The sequence below is a fragment of the Pipistrellus kuhlii genome, unplaced genomic scaffold, assembly GCF_014108245.1.
Source record: "Pipistrellus kuhlii isolate mPipKuh1 unplaced genomic scaffold, mPipKuh1.p scaffold_m20_p_8, whole genome shotgun sequence".
NCBI classification, from domain to species: Eukaryota; Metazoa; Chordata; class Mammalia; order Chiroptera; family Vespertilionidae; genus Pipistrellus; species Pipistrellus kuhlii.
The window spans coordinates 30898411-30915820 of NW_023425584.1; the positions used below are offsets into that span (position 1 = coordinate 30898411).

General features: G+C 42.1%; 1 pseudogene; it reads right to left on the minus strand.

Moving 5' to 3' along the window:
* Positions 1-13842: 13842 nt before the first annotated feature.
* Positions 13843-15317, minus strand: LOC118711265 (annotated as a pseudogene).
* Between the last annotated feature and the right edge of the window lie 2093 nt (positions 15318-17410).

Below are 17410 nucleotides of genomic sequence, written 5' to 3' on the forward strand. Positions count from 1 at the left end.
TAAACAAGGCAAACCATAGGCCTGCAGTGAGGAAATGCCAACAAAAAGAAGCCAATTCATACCACAGAACTCTGTGGAGAGGCTCCAAGCTTCATGGCACCACACACTTGTCAGCCAAGGTAAAGGGGAACTTGAAGACAGCTAATGGAAAGTTTATGTAAGAAGCTGTGTCCCTGTGCACCCATCTCCACTTCATGCTGTGTCAGTGAGTTTATTTTTATTATTTTCCCGGGCATGTGCCCCAATCCAGAATTAAACCATCGATCTCATGGTGCATGGGTCGATGCTCAACCATTAACCTACAACCAGCCAGGCCTTTTTATTACTTTTTTAAATGTGGTCTTTGTTCTGTACACTTGATAAAATGATTCCTTTCCTTAAGAAGTTGTGAGGGATGCCCAGCTGAATTGTTCAGTGGTTGAACATCAACCAAGAGGTCGCAGTTCAATTCCCCGTCAGGACACATGCCCAGGTTTCAGGGTCTATCCCCAGTGTGGGACGTGCAGGAGGCAGGTGATCAATGATTCTCTCTCATCATTGATGTTTCTATCTCTCTCCCTCTTCTCTCTGAAATCAATAACAATGTATTTTAAAATTAAAGTAAAATAAATAAAACTATACCCAGAACATTTACCAAGGTAGCTCATATTTCAGATCATAATTGTAAAAGCATTCAAATCATACAAGGTGTATGCAGGTATATGTGACCACAGTGAAATCAAGTTAGGAATCACTAACAGAAACCTCTTGAAAATTCCACAACATATGGAAATTGAATTTCATTCCCTTTGGAATTATTTCCTGTTTAAATTTTATTCTCTTTAGTTTATAAAATTAAGTGTTTATAAAAAATATAAAATACATTTTAAAAAATGGAGTTCTCTTTGTAGGAGGGTTTTTAAGTACAAATTCAATTTCTTTACAAAATACACAGTATTCAGGACATCTATTCTTTTTATTATTTTTCTCTTTTACGTCATCTGTTCTTTTTGTATTTTCTTTATTGGTTAAGGTATTATCTATGTGTCCTTATCTCCCATTGCCCTCCCACCCCCACCCCCACCCCAGCTTGTGTCCTCACCCCCCTAGTGTCTCTATCCATTGGTTATGCTTATATGCATGCATACAAGTCCTTTGGTTGATCTCTCTCCCTTCCCCCACCACCCTCGCCTGCCTTCCCTCTGAGGTTTGATGGTCTGATTTATGCTTTTCTGTCTCTGGATCTATTTTTGTTCATCAGTTTATGTTGTTCATTATATTCCACAAATGAATGAGATCATGTGATATTTATCTTTCTCTGACTGGCTTATTTCGCTTAGCATAATGCTCTCCAGTTTCATCCATGCTGTTGCAAATGGTACGAGTTTCTTTTTACAGCAGTGTAGTATTCCATTGAGTAGATGTACCACAGTTTTCTAATCCACTCATCGGCTGATTGGCACTTAGGCTCTTTGCAAATCTTAGATATTATAAGTTGTGCTGCTATGAACATAGGGGTGCATATATCCTTTCTGATTGGTGTTTCTGGTTTTTTTTTTGGATATATTCCTAAAATTGGGATTACTGGGTCAAATGGGAGTTCCATACTTGAGGAAGCTACATACTGACCTCCACAGTGGCTGTACCATCTGCATTCCCACCAGCAGTGCACGAGGGTTCCTTTTTCTCCGCATCCTCACCAGCACTTGTCATTTATTGATTTGTTGATGATAGCTAGCCATTCTGACAGGTGTGAGACAGTACCTCATTGTCGTTTTGATTTGCATCTCTCAGATGATTAGTGACTTCGAGCATTTTTTCATATGTCTCTTGACTTCTGTATGTCCTCTTTGGAAAAGTATCTATTTAGGTCCTTTGCCCATTTTTTTACTGGATTTTTAAATCTTCCTTTTGTTAAATTGTATGGGTTCCCTGTAAATTTTGGAGATTAAACCCTTATCAGAGATAACATTGGCAAATATGTTCTCCCATGCAGTGGGCTTTCTTGTTGTTTTTGTTGTTTTGTTTGTTTTTGCTATGCAGAAGCTTTTTATTTGGATGTAGTCTTGTTTGTTTATTTTCTCTTTAGTTTCCCTTACCCTAGGAGCTGTATCAGTGAAGATACTGTTTTGGCTTATGTCTGACGATTTGCTGCCTATGGATTCCTCTAAGATTTTTATGGTTTCCCATCTTATGTTTAAGTCCTTTATCCATTTTGAGTTTATTTTTGTGTATGGTGTAAGTTGGTGATCTAGTTTCATTTTTTTGCATGTATCTGTCCAATTTTCCCAACACCATTTATTGAAGAGACTGTCTTGACTCCATTCTATGCTCTTGCCTCCTTTATAAATATTAATTGAGCATAGTGGTTTGGGTCGATTTCTGGGTCCTCTATTCTATTTCATTGGTCTATATGTCTGTTGTTGTGCCAGTACCAGGCAGTCTTGAGAACAGTGGCTTTGTAATATAGTTTGATGTTTAGTATTGAGATCCCTCCTACATTGTTCTTCTTTCTCAGGATTGCTGCAGCTATTTGGGGTATTTTTTTAAATCCAGATGAATTTTTGAAGAGTTCATTCTAAGTCTGTGAAATATGCCGTTGGTATTTTAATGGGGCGTGCATTGAATCTATAGATGGCTTTGGGTAGTATGGACATTTTAATGATGCTGATTCTACCAATCCATGAACACAGTATGTTCTTCCATTTGTTTATGTCTTCTTCTATCTCCTTTTCCAGAGTCCTGTAGTTTTCCTAGTACAGGTCTTTTACCTCCTTAGTTAAGTTTATTCCTAAGTATCTTAATTATTTTGGCGCAATGGTAAATGGGATTGTTTTTTAATCTCTCTTTCTGTGAATTCACTATTGGTGTATAAAAATGCCATAGATTTCTGGGTGTTAATTTTGTATCCTGCTAGATTGCCAAATTAATTTATTAAGTCTAATAATTTTTTATGGAGTCTTTAGGGTTTTCTATGTACAGTATCATGTCAACTGCAAATAATGACAGTTTTACATCTTCTTTTCCAATTTGGATATCTTTTATTTTTCTTCTTGTCTAATCACTATGGCTAGCACTTCCAGTACTATGTTGAAGGTCATCTATTTTTTTATGAAACTTATTTGGCTTTCAAGAAATTTTTACATTTTATCTAATTTATTGAATGTGTGAAGTTTTCCAATTATTCCCTTTATTTTAAAAAATATCTGTGGAGCCGAGGCCGGTTTGGCTCAGTGGATAGAGCATCGGCTTGTGGACTGAAGGGTCCCGGGTTCGATTCTGGTCAGGGGTATGTACCTTGGTTGCAGGCATATCCCCAGTGTGGGGTGTGCAGGAGGCGGCTGATCAATGACTATCTCTCATCGATGTTTCTGGCTCTCTATCCCTCTCTCTTCCTCTCAATAATAATATATATTATAAATCAATAATATATATTATAAAAATATCTGTGGAATCTGTAGTGATGTTATGTTTCTCATTCCTCATATGGTAATTAGTATTTTCTCTCTTTTTATCCTGAGCAGTCTGGATCAATTTTATTAATCTTCTCATAGAACTACCTTTTGGATTCATTAACTTTCTCTGTTTTTTGTTCATTTTCTATTTCAGTGATCTCTTCTCTGATCTTTATTATTTCCTTTCTTTTGCTATATTTGGAATTTATTTGATATTCTTCTTCTAGTTTCTTTAGATGCAAGCTGAAGTTATTGATTTGAGACACTTTTTTCTACCCCCCCTAATTTCAGTGCTATAAATTTTCTCTATGCATTGTTATAGAAGCATCACACAAATACTAATAAGTTTTGTTTTCATCTTTGTTAGTTAAAAAATACTTTTTAATTTTTCTTTTGAGTTCTTCTTTGACCCATGCATTATATAAAAATATATTATTAGTTTCCATATATTGGGGATTTTCTAGAGATGTTTCTGTTAATATTTCCTAATTTAATCCATTGTGATCAGGTATACCTAGTATATACCTTATATGACTTGAATTTTTTATATTTGAAGATACTTGTTGTATGATCTGGAATATGGGCTAGTTTGGTAAATATACCTTAGTAAATATTCTGGGTGCACTTTGAAAGGGATGTGTATTTTGCTATTGTTGGGTGGAATGTTCTATAAATGTTAATGTACACAGGTTATGCATATGGATAAGGACTGGAATGAAATTGAACCAATATAAAAAATACACTTTATTTTTTTAGTGAGGGTTTTTCCCTGTGTAAAATGCTTAAAATTATTACAAACATATGAGAGAAAGTAATAACTTGGATCGTTATTATGGTTATACTACCATCCTCTAAGATGATTCCTAAGATCTTTATCCCCTGATATCATGCCTTTGCGTAGTCCCTCCCCACACTGAACCTGGGCTAGTCCATGTGACCGGTAAAATAGTACAAAAGTGACAGCGTGTGACTTCAGAGGCTAGGTCATAAAAGGCATGACAGTTCCTGCCTTGCTTCTGGAAACACTCACTATGGGCTAAATAAGCCTCTGTGTCACGGGGGTATTCAAGCAGCCTTGTAGAGACGCCGGTGGAGAGGAACTGAGTCCTCTGGCCAACAGCTAGCAGCACGCTGCCAGTCTTGTCAGGGCGGCACCTGCAAGCAGATTCTCCATCTCCAGTTAAGTCCCAAATGACTGTCACCTCTCAAGAGATCCTCTGGAACTGCCTAGCAAAGCCACCCTGAATTCCTGACCCACAGAAATTATGAGAAACCATAGATATTGTGGTTTTAAGCCACTACGTTTTGAGCAATTTGTCTCTGTAACAATTTAAAAACTACTAATTAAAATGTTTTAAAGTAAACATTTATTAAAAGACCAAATTCAAGTTTCTGCTCACAGTTCATCTCCTTTGAGGGGTTTTTCCTAGCCAATCTAGCTAAAATAGCACCTGCACTTATTCCATCCCTTTGCCCTGCTTTTTTCTCTTTGGGTTTAAAACTAAGAGGGGTGTGTGTGTGTGTGTGTTTTTCTCAAAGTCAAGAACTATTTTATTAACTACTGCCTCCAAGTCCGAGAATGCTTATAATGCTACCAGATATATGATAGGTACTCTATAGATAATTGTTGAAAGAATGAATAAATGAATGATAAATAAAATCATTAATATTCACATTTGCCTTATAGTATACTTGGATTATAGTTTTTTTCTTCTTCTGGAATGTGTGTGTGTGTATGTATGTGTGTGTGTGTGTGTGTGTGTGTATGAATACTATGAGCCATGTGTGAAATTTTACTACTTAATGTTGCATTAGAATAATTACAACAAAAACATTCTTTTAAATTAAATTTTATTACAACAAAAACATTTTAAAAGAAAAAATAATGTTCACACTTCCATCTTTTGTTGATTTATTTTACTTAAATGGGCAAAGTGGTAGGCAGCCTCTAAAATGGCCGCATGCCTTGGCCAGTATGGTTCATTTGGTGGAGCACATCACATACACTAAAAAGTGGCAGGTTTAATTCCCCTTCAGGGCACGTAGCCAAGTTGGTGGTTCGATCCCCAGTCAGGGCAGGTGCAGGAGGCAACTCATTAATGTTTCTTTCTTCCTCCCTCCATCTTCCTTTCTCTGAAATCAGTTTTAAAAAGAAAATAGAAATTTTTAAAATTGTGGTAAAATACATATAAAATTTAATATCTTAACTTTTTTAAGTATATTCACATTGTGTTTTTTTAATTTTTAAGGGTATTCTTTTATTTATTTTATTTTATTTTTTTACAGAGAGGAAGAGAGAGGGATAGAGAGTTAGAAAAATCGATGAGAGAGAATCATTTATCAGCTGCCTCCTGCACCAACCCTACTGGGGATGTGACCACATACAACGTACATTCCCTTGACCAGAATTGAACCCAGGACCTTTCAGTCCACAGGCCGACGCTCTATCCACTGAGCCAAACCGGTTTCGGCTATATTCACATTGTTGTGCAACTGTCTCCTCCATTACCACTATTCATTTCCAAATCTTGTTTCATCTTGCAAAACTGGAACACTAGCTCTGGCCAGCGTGGCTCAATAGGTTGGACATCATCCCATGGACCAGACAGTTGCTGATTTGATTCCTGGCCAGGGTACATGCCCAGTTTTCAGGCTCCATTTCTGATAGAGGCATGCAGGAGGCAGCCAATCAATGTTTTGCCCTCACATGGATGTTTCTCTCTAAAAATCAATAAAAAATATTTAAAAGAAACCAACACTATACCCAATTCAACAATAATTGCTCCCCTCCCTCAGCCCCTAGAAACCATCATTGTACTTTCTGTCTCTAGAAATTTGACTACTCTTGATACCTCATATAAGTGGAATCATACAGTATTTTTGTGACTGACATTATGTCCCCAAGCTTCATCCATAATATAGCACATATAAAAATTGTCTTCCTTTTAGCTATGTATATAAAAGGCTAAGTAACCATCCAACCAGCTGATCAGTAGGATGTGCAATGACCACTAGGGGGCAGTCGTTCCAACCGATAGCTATAACACGCATTGACCACGAGGGGGCAGATGTTCAATTCAGGAGCTGCCAAGCTGCAATGGCTTTGCAGCAGCAGTTCTCGGGTGTTGCACCCTGAACCAGAGAGAAAGGAGCCCAATTCCAGGGTGTGTAACCCGAGGATAGCCCTCTCAAAATCCGGGACCCTTCAGAGGCTGTTGGAGAGCCAGTTTTGGCCCAAACCCCACAGGCCAGGCTTAGGGACCCCACCCGCCTGAGGAATCCAGCACACTCCAGAGATGCCCTGAGAGCTGCAGTGCAGCAGGCCCAGGACGGACTATAGGAGCTTGGCTCCAGGGTGTGTTTGACCTGTCTCATCCAGTCCTACCCAGTGGCCACCTTCTAATTAATTTCCTTTCAAAGTGCACAAATCCGTGTACCGGGTCACTAGTGGTTATATAATAGTCTGTTTATGAATATAGTACATTTTTCTTATTCATTCATCCATTGATGGAACTTGGGTTGCTTCCACCTTTTTGCTATAATGAATAATGTTGAAAGGCAGACTTTTTATGAGTGAGAACTTCCCTCAACCACTGTTGAACACTAAATGGTTTGGAAATTAACTTTTACTGAGCATTCCATAATGCTTCTTAATGTGTTCAACCTAAAATTACAAGGCAAACTGTTTATATGTGAAACTTTTACTGCGGTAAAGTCATTTTAGCAACAATAACTTTTTTAAAAAATATATTTTATTGATTTTCCACAGAGAGGAAGGAAGAGGGATAGATAGCTGGAATCATTGATGAGAGAGAAACATCGATCAGCTGCCTTCCACACCCCCCCCCCACCAGGGATGTGCCTGCAACCAATGTACATGCCCTTGACCGGAATCGAACCTGGGACCTTTCAGTCCACAGACCTACGCTCTATCCACGGGGCCAAACCGGTTTCGGCAGCAACAATAACTTTTTTGAATTACAATTTAAGTTGCTTTAAATACTTCCTGTGCTGTTAAAAGTTACAACAAGAAGAAAACATCTATTAAGACACAAACTTGCAATGTATATCTTTTCTGAGCTAAAACTACAGTGCCTACAGTGTTTTTTGGACTTCACTTCAAATGTAAAAAAAATTTTTCATATTTCAAACTCCATTTAACTGTAACAACTGAGGACATCTCATTCCATCTTCAATTGAGATGATTAATCTTCAATGTAATATGTTCTAAGATATACATCAAGAGAATAATTTAATAAAAGTATAAATATTTTTTTAGATAGCATGTTCTGGCCTTTTCATTGCAAATTAAAACATGGAAATTACTACACACATAGAAGTAAATATAATGGTACAAAAATACACTCTCTTACTTTCCCACATTTCATACTATAAACATGATTCAAAAATGCACAGAAAGACATACATCTCCCACTTCCTGGCACATCACTGTATGGAGGGCCACGTCTGGAGTCTCACTGGCTTTTCCTGTCCAAGACTTGTCCATGTCGCTGATGACCTGACGATTCGAAAGGTCTCCCTCACGAACATTGAATGAATATCTGCAGTGCTTTCTCTTTTCTAGAAGAGCCAAGCACTTTCTTGACATTCCTAAGAGTTATTAAACAAGCATTATTTTCCTTTTAGCTACACGTGTGTTATTTCTGGAAAGCGTCCCCAGGACTTACAGAGGTGACAGACAGATGGAAAACACTGCTTTGAATTGTATAGCATCTCTTGCCTCATCATGTTTAGGGTGGTTTTCCTCCTGCCTCAATCCTCTGTTCTCTCAGGTGGTTTATTACTCACCTTGACCTTAATAATTCTCAACAAAAAGGCGGGTGAAGGAGAACAGTTTGAGGAAACGCAGTTTAAATAGTAGTAGCGGAAATGTAGTGAGTATTAGTAGCATGGTAGGCCTATTTTAGATACTTTAAAAAAATTGTTTATTTTTTATATTCTACATTAATTTTTATTAATCTTTATTGTTCAGGTTATTACAGTTGTTTCTCTTCCCCTCCTCCCCATAGCTCCCCTTCACCTGGTTCCCACCCCACCCTCTGCCCATAGGTGTATGATTTTTGTCCAGTCTCTTACCACTCTCCCACAACGCCCCCCCAGGATTGTCAGTCCACTTCCTTTCTATGCCCCTGATTCTATTATATTCACCAGATTATTCTCATCAGATTTTTTATTCACTTGGTTTTTAGATTCACTTGTTGATAGATAAGTATTTGATGTTCATAATTTTTATCTTTATCTTTTTCTTCCTCCTCTTCTTAAAGAATACCTTTCAGCATTTTGTATAATACTGTTTTGGTGGTGATGAACTCCTTTAGCTTTTTCTTATCTGTGAAGCTCTTTATTTGACCTTCAATTCTTCAGCTTTGCTGGGTAGAGTAATCTTGGTTGTAGGTTCTTGTTATTCATCACTTTGATTATTTCTTGCCATTCCCTTCTGGCCTGCATAGTTTCTGACAATTCTATGGGTGCTCCCTTGCAGGTAACTAACTGTTTTTCTCTTGCTGCTTTTAATGGGGTGATAGTTTATCCTACTTTCCCCTCTCCCCCAAATTGAACCTATACTTAATTCACATTTTTTATTACAATGATCTAACCTGATGCCTGGGTGTGCCAAGCAGCACCAGGCCTTCCTCTAAAGGTTCCTACTTCCTCACTAAATGGCTCTGAGCAAGGGGAAGGGGCTTCTGTGGAAGATTCCTGTTCAGCCTCTGAAGAGTCTTGGCACTACCCTCTAGGCTAGGGAAAGCTGAGTCTCACTCTAAACATGTGGCACATCTCAGAGGAAGGTTGGGCCTTGTCACTGCCCTCTGCAGATGGCTGGAACATTTGGGGGCAGGTCTTTAAATGTTTTTTCCCTTTGATCCCTGTGCTCAGAGTAGACTTCCCCTGCACACATGTCTACCAGAAAGGGGTGAGGACCCTAGACTTGGAGCCACAGTTCTAAGGCCCGAGCTCTAAGGTTTTCCACACATTGAACTGGTAAAAACTTAATTGTAGGATGGGATTGACGACTGAGAAAAGTCCTGGGTCCTTGGCCCACCTCCCTAGGGCAGCCCTGGCAGACTGTGAAGAAGGGAAAGTCACTAGGGAGGAGTCTGCAGTCCCAATCCCTGAGTGCTACCAGGGGACCTGCTCAAGGCCTAACACACAGACAGGGAGGAAGCGCTGCCCGTGGTGGGAGTTCAGAGAACGTCACTGAGAATAACCACAGGGACAACTTGTGGCACCTGCCACAGACCAGTCACCCTTGAGTGAGACAAGGAAGGATGGGGCACTGCTTCAGTCTGTGCTCCTGGAACTGCTGGCTCAGGGAGGCGCCCAGACTAGAAGGATAAGACTCAGTGGTTCGTGAACAGGAACAAGGACCAGAGGCCTGCATCTAGTGGTCTCAGTGGGGTTTTCAGGCAGCCCCTCCGCCTCGGCTGGAAAACCTGGGCGACTAGGTTTTCTAAACTGTAGACTTAGAAAAGAGATGGAATGGAAGGAGCTGTGACTAGTTAGTTGGTAGAAAGAGATGAATCCTGCCCTTATCCCACTCTAGACCTCACCCATGTCCTATTCTTATACCATAGTTCTTGATTATTATTATTTTTTAAATATATTTTCATTGATTTCATAAAGGAAGGGAAAGAGAGAGAGACTCAATGATTGGCTGCCTCCTGAGTGCCCCACACTGGGAATTGAGCCCACAACCCAGGCATGTGCCCTGACTGTGATCTCCTGGTTCCTAGATTGAGCCACACTAGCCGGGCCCTTTGTTCTTAAGACATCCAAAATTATTCCAGAATGATATAAGGCTGTTGGGTTTCATGGCTCCACATTGTAAGGTTGAGGGTAGTTACTTCCCCTCAGATGCCTGCTACTGCTCAAAAGGGATGGTAGTGTGTTTTTTGTTGTTGTTGTTTTTTGGTTTTTTTGGAGGGGGTGGGGAGAAACAAAAGCTTGAGATCAGTTCACTTTCTCTGCATTCAGGCTGTAAACCAAATATGTCTTCATCATCATAAAAAGAAAACTGGTGTAAAAGCAAGATAAATAGCTTTCAAACATTTGAATGACAAAAGTATTACAGGGCCAAAGCCAAGATTTTGAAGATAGCACAGAAAATAACCTTTTAAGCCCTAGCTAGTTTAGCTCAGTGGATACAGCACAGTGGACTGAAAGGTCCCAGGTTCCATTCCAGTCAAGGGCATAGTTTCAGGCTTAGTCCCCGGTATGGGGTGTGCAGGAGGCAGCCAATTAGTGATTCTCTCTCATCATTGATGTTTCTATCTCTCTCTTCCCCTTCCTCTCTGAAATCAATAACAACTTTTTTTTTTTTTTTTTTTTTTTTTTTTTTTTTTTTTAAAGAAATGAACTTTTTAAAAACAGATTTTTCGAGAGAGGAAGGAAGAGGGAGACAGCTGCCTCCTCTATGTCCCCCAATAGGGATTGGGCCCACGATTCAGACATGTGCCCCAACGAGGAATCCAGCAACTCTTTAGTGCACAGGACCATGCCCAACCAATTGAACCACACCAGCCAGGGGGAGAATGGCCTTCTTTTGTTTAATTGTGTGTTAATCCACACCTGAAGATATTTTCCACTGAGTTTTTTAGAGAGAGTGGAAGGGAAAGGGAGAAACAGAGAGAGAAATATCAATTAGAGACACGAATTAATTGCCTCCCGCCCATGACCCAACACAGGTTGGAGGATAAGGGGGGGAGAGGGGGTGGATCCAGCCTGCAACAGAGGTACCTGCTCTTGACGGGAATCAAACTCGGGACCTTTCAGTTTGTGGGTCTACACTCTCCACTGAGCCAAACCGGCTAGGGCAGGCAAGAATTACCTTTAAAAAAAATCCTAGCTGGTTTGGTTCAATGGATAGAGCATCATCAGCCTGTGGACTGAAGGGTCCTGGGTTGGATTCTGGTCAAGGGCACATGTCTAGGTTGCCGGCTCGATCCTCAGTGGGGGCCGTGCAGGAGGCAGCCGATCGATTATTCTCTCATCATTGATATTTCTACCTCTCTCTCTCCCTTTCCCTCCTCTGAAATCGATAAAAATATATTTTAAAAAATCTAAATTCACCAAACCACAGCTCAAATGTTCTGACTTAATCAACAACACTGTCAGAAACACATAAGAACATTTGAAACAGGATACTATCTCTTACTGTAATCAATACACACACCTACACACACACACACACACACACAAAGATGCACAAAAATACAAAAACTCAATGTTAAAGAAATTAGATGTCTCGTAGCTCATCTATAACTGATGTTACATGTTTCATACACGTGATGGCAACATGATCAGCAGACCACATAAATGCAGGGAGCTAGTGGCTGTGGAGGCTACTTGAGGACACAGCCTGCCAAGCTTGGGAGATGCTGGGTCTGACTCTGAGCAGATTCAAATGCTCATACTTGATAAGAAGGCAGGGAAATCAAGTCCAAACATTATTCCGATGTAATCCCTTCCTAAATTAATCCTTTTTTCTCCATGAGCCGCTTGGTTTCAAATTCTTCACCTGTGGTCTTCCTACTGATGTTCAGAGGCGCCTTCCTGGGACCAGGGCAGTTGTTTGACCCATCTGCCTCTTCCAGAAGGGTCCCAGCCTCCCAAGAGGAGTCCAAGAATGCGGTCTCCATTCCTTCATGACCTAAATGCTGTGAATAGGGCACAGAGACTGTGCTGGTTCCTGCTTCAGACGCGGACCTTGGCCAGGTTTGGAGGGAGCCATAGAAAATGAATCCATTCATCCAAAACGCTTCCACAAACTTTTGTTTTTGTATTTTGTACATAGTTTATCATGTCTCATCCCAAATCCCCAGTTCCTGGTGCGGTGTCTGTTTTCTCTCTCAGCCAGACTAGACTGCTCTGATGTCATCACAGAATGACTCACAGCTCAGTTCTGAGGCCTGGAGAGCAAAGCTTAGAAGGTGGGTGGAGATCCTGAAGGAAGCGACAGGATTACTCCTGAGGAAGCCTGTGGGTGTCAGATCTGCTAAAAGTCTAGAAGTGGGCTTCAAGGGAAAACAGCCCCGAGGCGGGGGCCAGGTCCAATCCCACATCGAGTTCCAATTTGGATTTCCTGGGTCACATCCTCAAGTGATTCAGAACCAACTTCAGGCTTGGGTACCACACTCCAAGGTGGGAGATATCACTCCCAACTGGTCATAACGTCTAGGTGACAAACCACAGGCACAGGGAGTCTGATTACCTACATGGCAGTCCTGGGGTTCAAAAAAGGATCTTTGCAAGGAATACCCCAGGTGCTGGGAGATCTGCTCCCAACTAAAAGCTCACCTTCAGGTGGGGTGCCTGGGAGAAGGTCAGAAGAAAGTAAATGGATGGAGGGCACAAGCCCTCAATTTGATACTCATCCACTCTGGGGTTTCTGCAAGGGGAAAAACCATTTAACACAAGGGTCCTTTCTAGTTCATCATGACCAAGTGGGAAGCAGGCTTTATAGAGAAACATCAGAACTCCTGTAGCTGAGAAAGCCCAGGAGTACGAGGGAAGGTCACGGGGTTCTCTGAGAACCAGCTGTCTGAGAGCCCAGCAGCAACCCCCACCCCTCACCTTTTCATGAGGATGACCTCACACCCCTCTGAGATAGTTGATTCTGGTCCCAAATGACTGATGTTGAGCTGCAGTGTTCCTTCAGGAGGAGAGCATTCAGATGGAAGAATCACTTGGATCCGAGGATGAAAGGTGAAAGAAGTTGTGCACAATACTTCATAAAATTGAAAAGAGAGCTGAAACTGGTTTGTCTCAGTGGATAGAGCGTCGGCCTGTGGACTGAAGGGTTCCGGGTTCCATTCCGGTCAAGGGCATGTACCTTGGTTGCAAGCACATCCCCGGTGGGGGGTGGGGGGGTGGTGGTGCAGGAGGCAGCTGATCAAGGTTTCTAACTATCACTCTCTTCCCCTCTGTAAAATATCAATAAAATATTTTTTTAAAAAGAAAAAAATTTGAAAAGTTAATGTAGGAGGGATGAGGTGTCTGACCGCCTCTCCTCTGGTACTGGAGCACTTGGCTCTGAGAGGACCCTTGGCTGGGTCTGTGGGTGCCCCTGTCAGTGAAGGAAACTCAGGGCAGGGATGGGGAAGGCGAATAGGGTGATGACACATCATTATAAACAGCAAACCTGGAGCAACGGAACTTCAGAAAAAAACACACACAAATAAACCCACAGTCACTTCTATCCCCAAGGTATTTGAAAAGATTGCAAGGTAGCAAAAAGGAAACCACTTTAAACCAGGGTCAAATGGGGAAAAATAAATTTAAGATAGCAGAAGGTTAGGCTACACCCTGTGAGCGGGTACACACTTAGCACATCCTCCCTCCCCCCCTCCCTCCCCCCATCTCCCTAGAATCTCTTTCAGCATCACCGGCTGCATTCTCACTGCTAAAGCCCTCCCTGACCGCTCATTCTGCTCCCTTCCCTCCCATCTAGCCGAAATACACCCCTCCCTCTTCCTGTCCCTGTCGCCAGATCTCTGTTCTCTGGCTCTCCCTTAGGATGTTGGACATAAACTTGTTGAAGTGTTTGGAGTACTGCTCAGGATTCACAGCCTAGATCTCAGACCCTGCCCCATTTTTCGGTGTCTTGTCAGCATGTGCAGCTTTTTTCTTAGCACCATAGAGTGTGAATATATCAATGACAGCCACGAAATAGACCTCCTTCTTGCGGGCACTTTCATGGCTTCTCATGGCACAAACTTCAACAGAGGGATCAAGTGTCCCAGTACCAAAGAACCCAGGGAAGCTGAGGCGGCTGCCAGGCTGTCTGGAGGTGCGCCATAGGAACAGAGCAGGTGGCTACTCATCCCGTTATTCTCACACTCCTCATCCTCTATCCACTCCTCCACCTCCGTCTTTCCCTGCTCTGCCTGGCCCATGTTGTGGATGCGCAGCAGCAAATTGCAGTCCATGACCTTTAGTGAGCCAGACGCTCTATGTCCCATTACAATTTTTCTAGGAAGTTCTTTTTACTTTCCTCTCCTATCTGCGTTTCTGCCCTTCACTGAAGAAATCATTGTCTTTATATGTTGGCAAGTTCTTAGCCTTCTTGCCACTCGCTTCTCTGGCAACAGTAGAACCCATGAGGTCATACTTGCAGTGTAGAGTGAGCTGAGAGCTGAACATGTTTCTAGCGACCACCATGTGGGTTTCCACACCTCCTGTGGTCAGGCAGTACATCCCCAAGAACTATGGCAAAAAGGTGTTGCCGTGACACTCCGCTATGAACTGGTGGTACTTACGATGTGCATCTCAGGCACATCCTCACTTACCACAGTCGTAATGACAAAGTGCCGGTCATAGGTGGTGAGGATACGTGTGCCACCTTGGCCCTGGCTGTCACTATCGAGAGGGGCACATCACTGTATTCTGGTAATCCTGATCAACAATCCCAGATCTCTCCTGGAGATTTCAAAACAACGTGGGACGGTACTCCTTGAACTTCAAGATGCTGGGAAGGTTCTCCTTCTTGAAGAGATGATTGTCCACCTGGATCTTGACGTATGCTTTGAAATCATCTTGTTGCCGGTGGAAATAGAGTTCTTCCACACAGTCACTAGAAAAGCATTTCAGGGATCAACACAGAGGAAGAGGAGATGTAGTGGTAAGATTTATTGGGGTAAAAACCAAGGACTGCCCCCGGGTGCCCACTGTCCCTTCCACGACCAGGCAGGGTAGCTTCGTCTCACCGCGGAAGAAGTCCTGGGCCCGGTGCCCACCAGGAGGGTCCGGATCCAGCACGGCAATGCTGTCACCCTGGGCTCTGCAAGTCCAGCTTAGGCTCTGCTTCTGGCGGTGTCCCAGCTGGCACTGCACTGCCACCCGGAGGCCCATGCTTGGAGCCATGCTTGGAGCTGAGCAGCTGCCACAGAGAGAGGGCAAGGGAAGGAACAGGCAAACACACATGTGCTACCCACATGACAGGCCTTTGTTAGCTCTGATTATACTAACTCAGGCTTGGGAGAAAGCAGGCTTTCTTTCAAACTAACCAATCTCTTTCCTAATCCTTCCTGGACTTATCCTGGGCCCTCCCCCTGACCAACTCCTTTTCTGGATCTTCTGGGGTTTGGTGTCCCTTATCCAACCTCATCCTTTCCCAGGCTAGATTCCACCCCTTTATGTTGCCATTTTGGCTCCTGCTGTGCATGCCTCAGAGTCTTGCCTCTTCATGGGGTTACAAATGTAGGCGCTTACCTCTCCCTGTGCCTTCTTGGTTTCTACTGCGCATCCTTCTAGCGAAGGAATTCCCCTGCTGTTTTATCCCTCCATCTGGCTAATGGCTGGTTGTCCCCCTGAAAAGATTGGAAAGCCGATTCTCCCTGTCCACTTCCGGCATTAAGTCCCCTCAGTAGAGGATGTAGCTGTTTCCTGGGGAGATGGTGAATACGATGGCTTCCTAGTGAATCAGGCGTAATGTCCAATTCAGCTCCCTGGTTTATTAGGCCTAATCTGATTCCATTTGCTCCCTTCCTTTATTAACAACTAACTAGCTACCTACACTAACAATTCAGCATTAGTATGACAGGGACAGGGACATTGCTCAACTCATTGATTGTGTAGATCACCCCCCACATCAGGGTGTGATATTAATATCACATGCCAATGGAATGATAGCAGTGTTTCCCAGTACCTATCTGTGTGGAAAGATGTTTTCAAAAGTGAAATACATAACATTTTATTACAGGTCAGCATTAACAGAGGAATATTTGAAATCACTTTTTAAAAAATTATATTTTTAAAATGATTTTATTGCCCAGCTAGTGTGGCTCAGTGGTTGAGCATCAGTGGTTGAGTGGTTGAGAATTGAACCAGGAGGTCACCAGTTCAATTCCGGGACTGGGCACATGCCCAGGTTGTGGGCTGGATTCCCAGTAGGGGAATGCAAGAGGCAGCCAATTGATGTTTCTCTTTCATTGATGTTTCTGTTTCCCTCTTCCTTTCCTCTTTCTCTCAAATAAAAACATATTTTAAAAATGTTTTTTAAAATATATTTTTATTAATTTTTTACAGAGAGGAAGGGAGAGGGATAGAAAGTTAGAAACATTGATCAGCCGCCTCTTGCACACCCCCTATCAGGGATGCACCCACAACCAAGGTACATGCCCTTGATCGGAACCAAACCCGGGATTTTTGAGTCCGCAGGCCGACGCTCTATCCACTGAGCCAAACCGGTTTCAGCTTAAAAATGTTTTGACTGATTTTTTTTTTTTTGATTTTTTTTTTTTTGGGGGGGGGGGGAGAGAGAGAGAGAGAGAGAGAGAGAGAGAGAGAGAGAGAGAGAAAGAGAGAGGAAAAGGAGAGAGAAACATTGATGTGAGAGAGAAAGATTGATCAGTTTGCCTCCGGTATGCACCTGTCTGGGGTTGGATCCCACAACTTTGGGCATGGTTCCAAAACTTTCAGTGGGGATCCAACTAGCAAACTTTCAATTCACAGGACCATGCTCAATCAACTGAGCCACACCATCCAGGACTGAAATCACTTTTGATGACGGGAAACACTAATTTTGAATCCCAGTTAAGTGAAATGTCCCCATTCCCCATCAAAAACACAAATTTATTCTTCTCATTAGTGGACCTGAATTATAAAACTTACTCAATTACTATATTTTGGATTTCATTAAAATTATGCAAAAAAGGTAAAATTTAATACTATGTACCTACAAAAAATCTTTGATTTTGCTATTTGTCATACAAAACCTAAAATATTTACTATCTGATCTTTACAGCAAAAGTTTGCCAAACTCATAGAGAAAAAGAGAAAAGAGCTGAAGAGCAAGACTAAGGACAGAAGTCCGGAAAGATCCAGGACCCCCTGCAACTGAGACTGAAAAGCAGCAGCCAGGGAGGTCGGAGGGAAACTCCCAAGAGCGTGGCATCTCCAAAACAAAGAGAAGAAAGTGTTTCAAACAAGAGACAATGGTCAGCTGTGTTAAATGC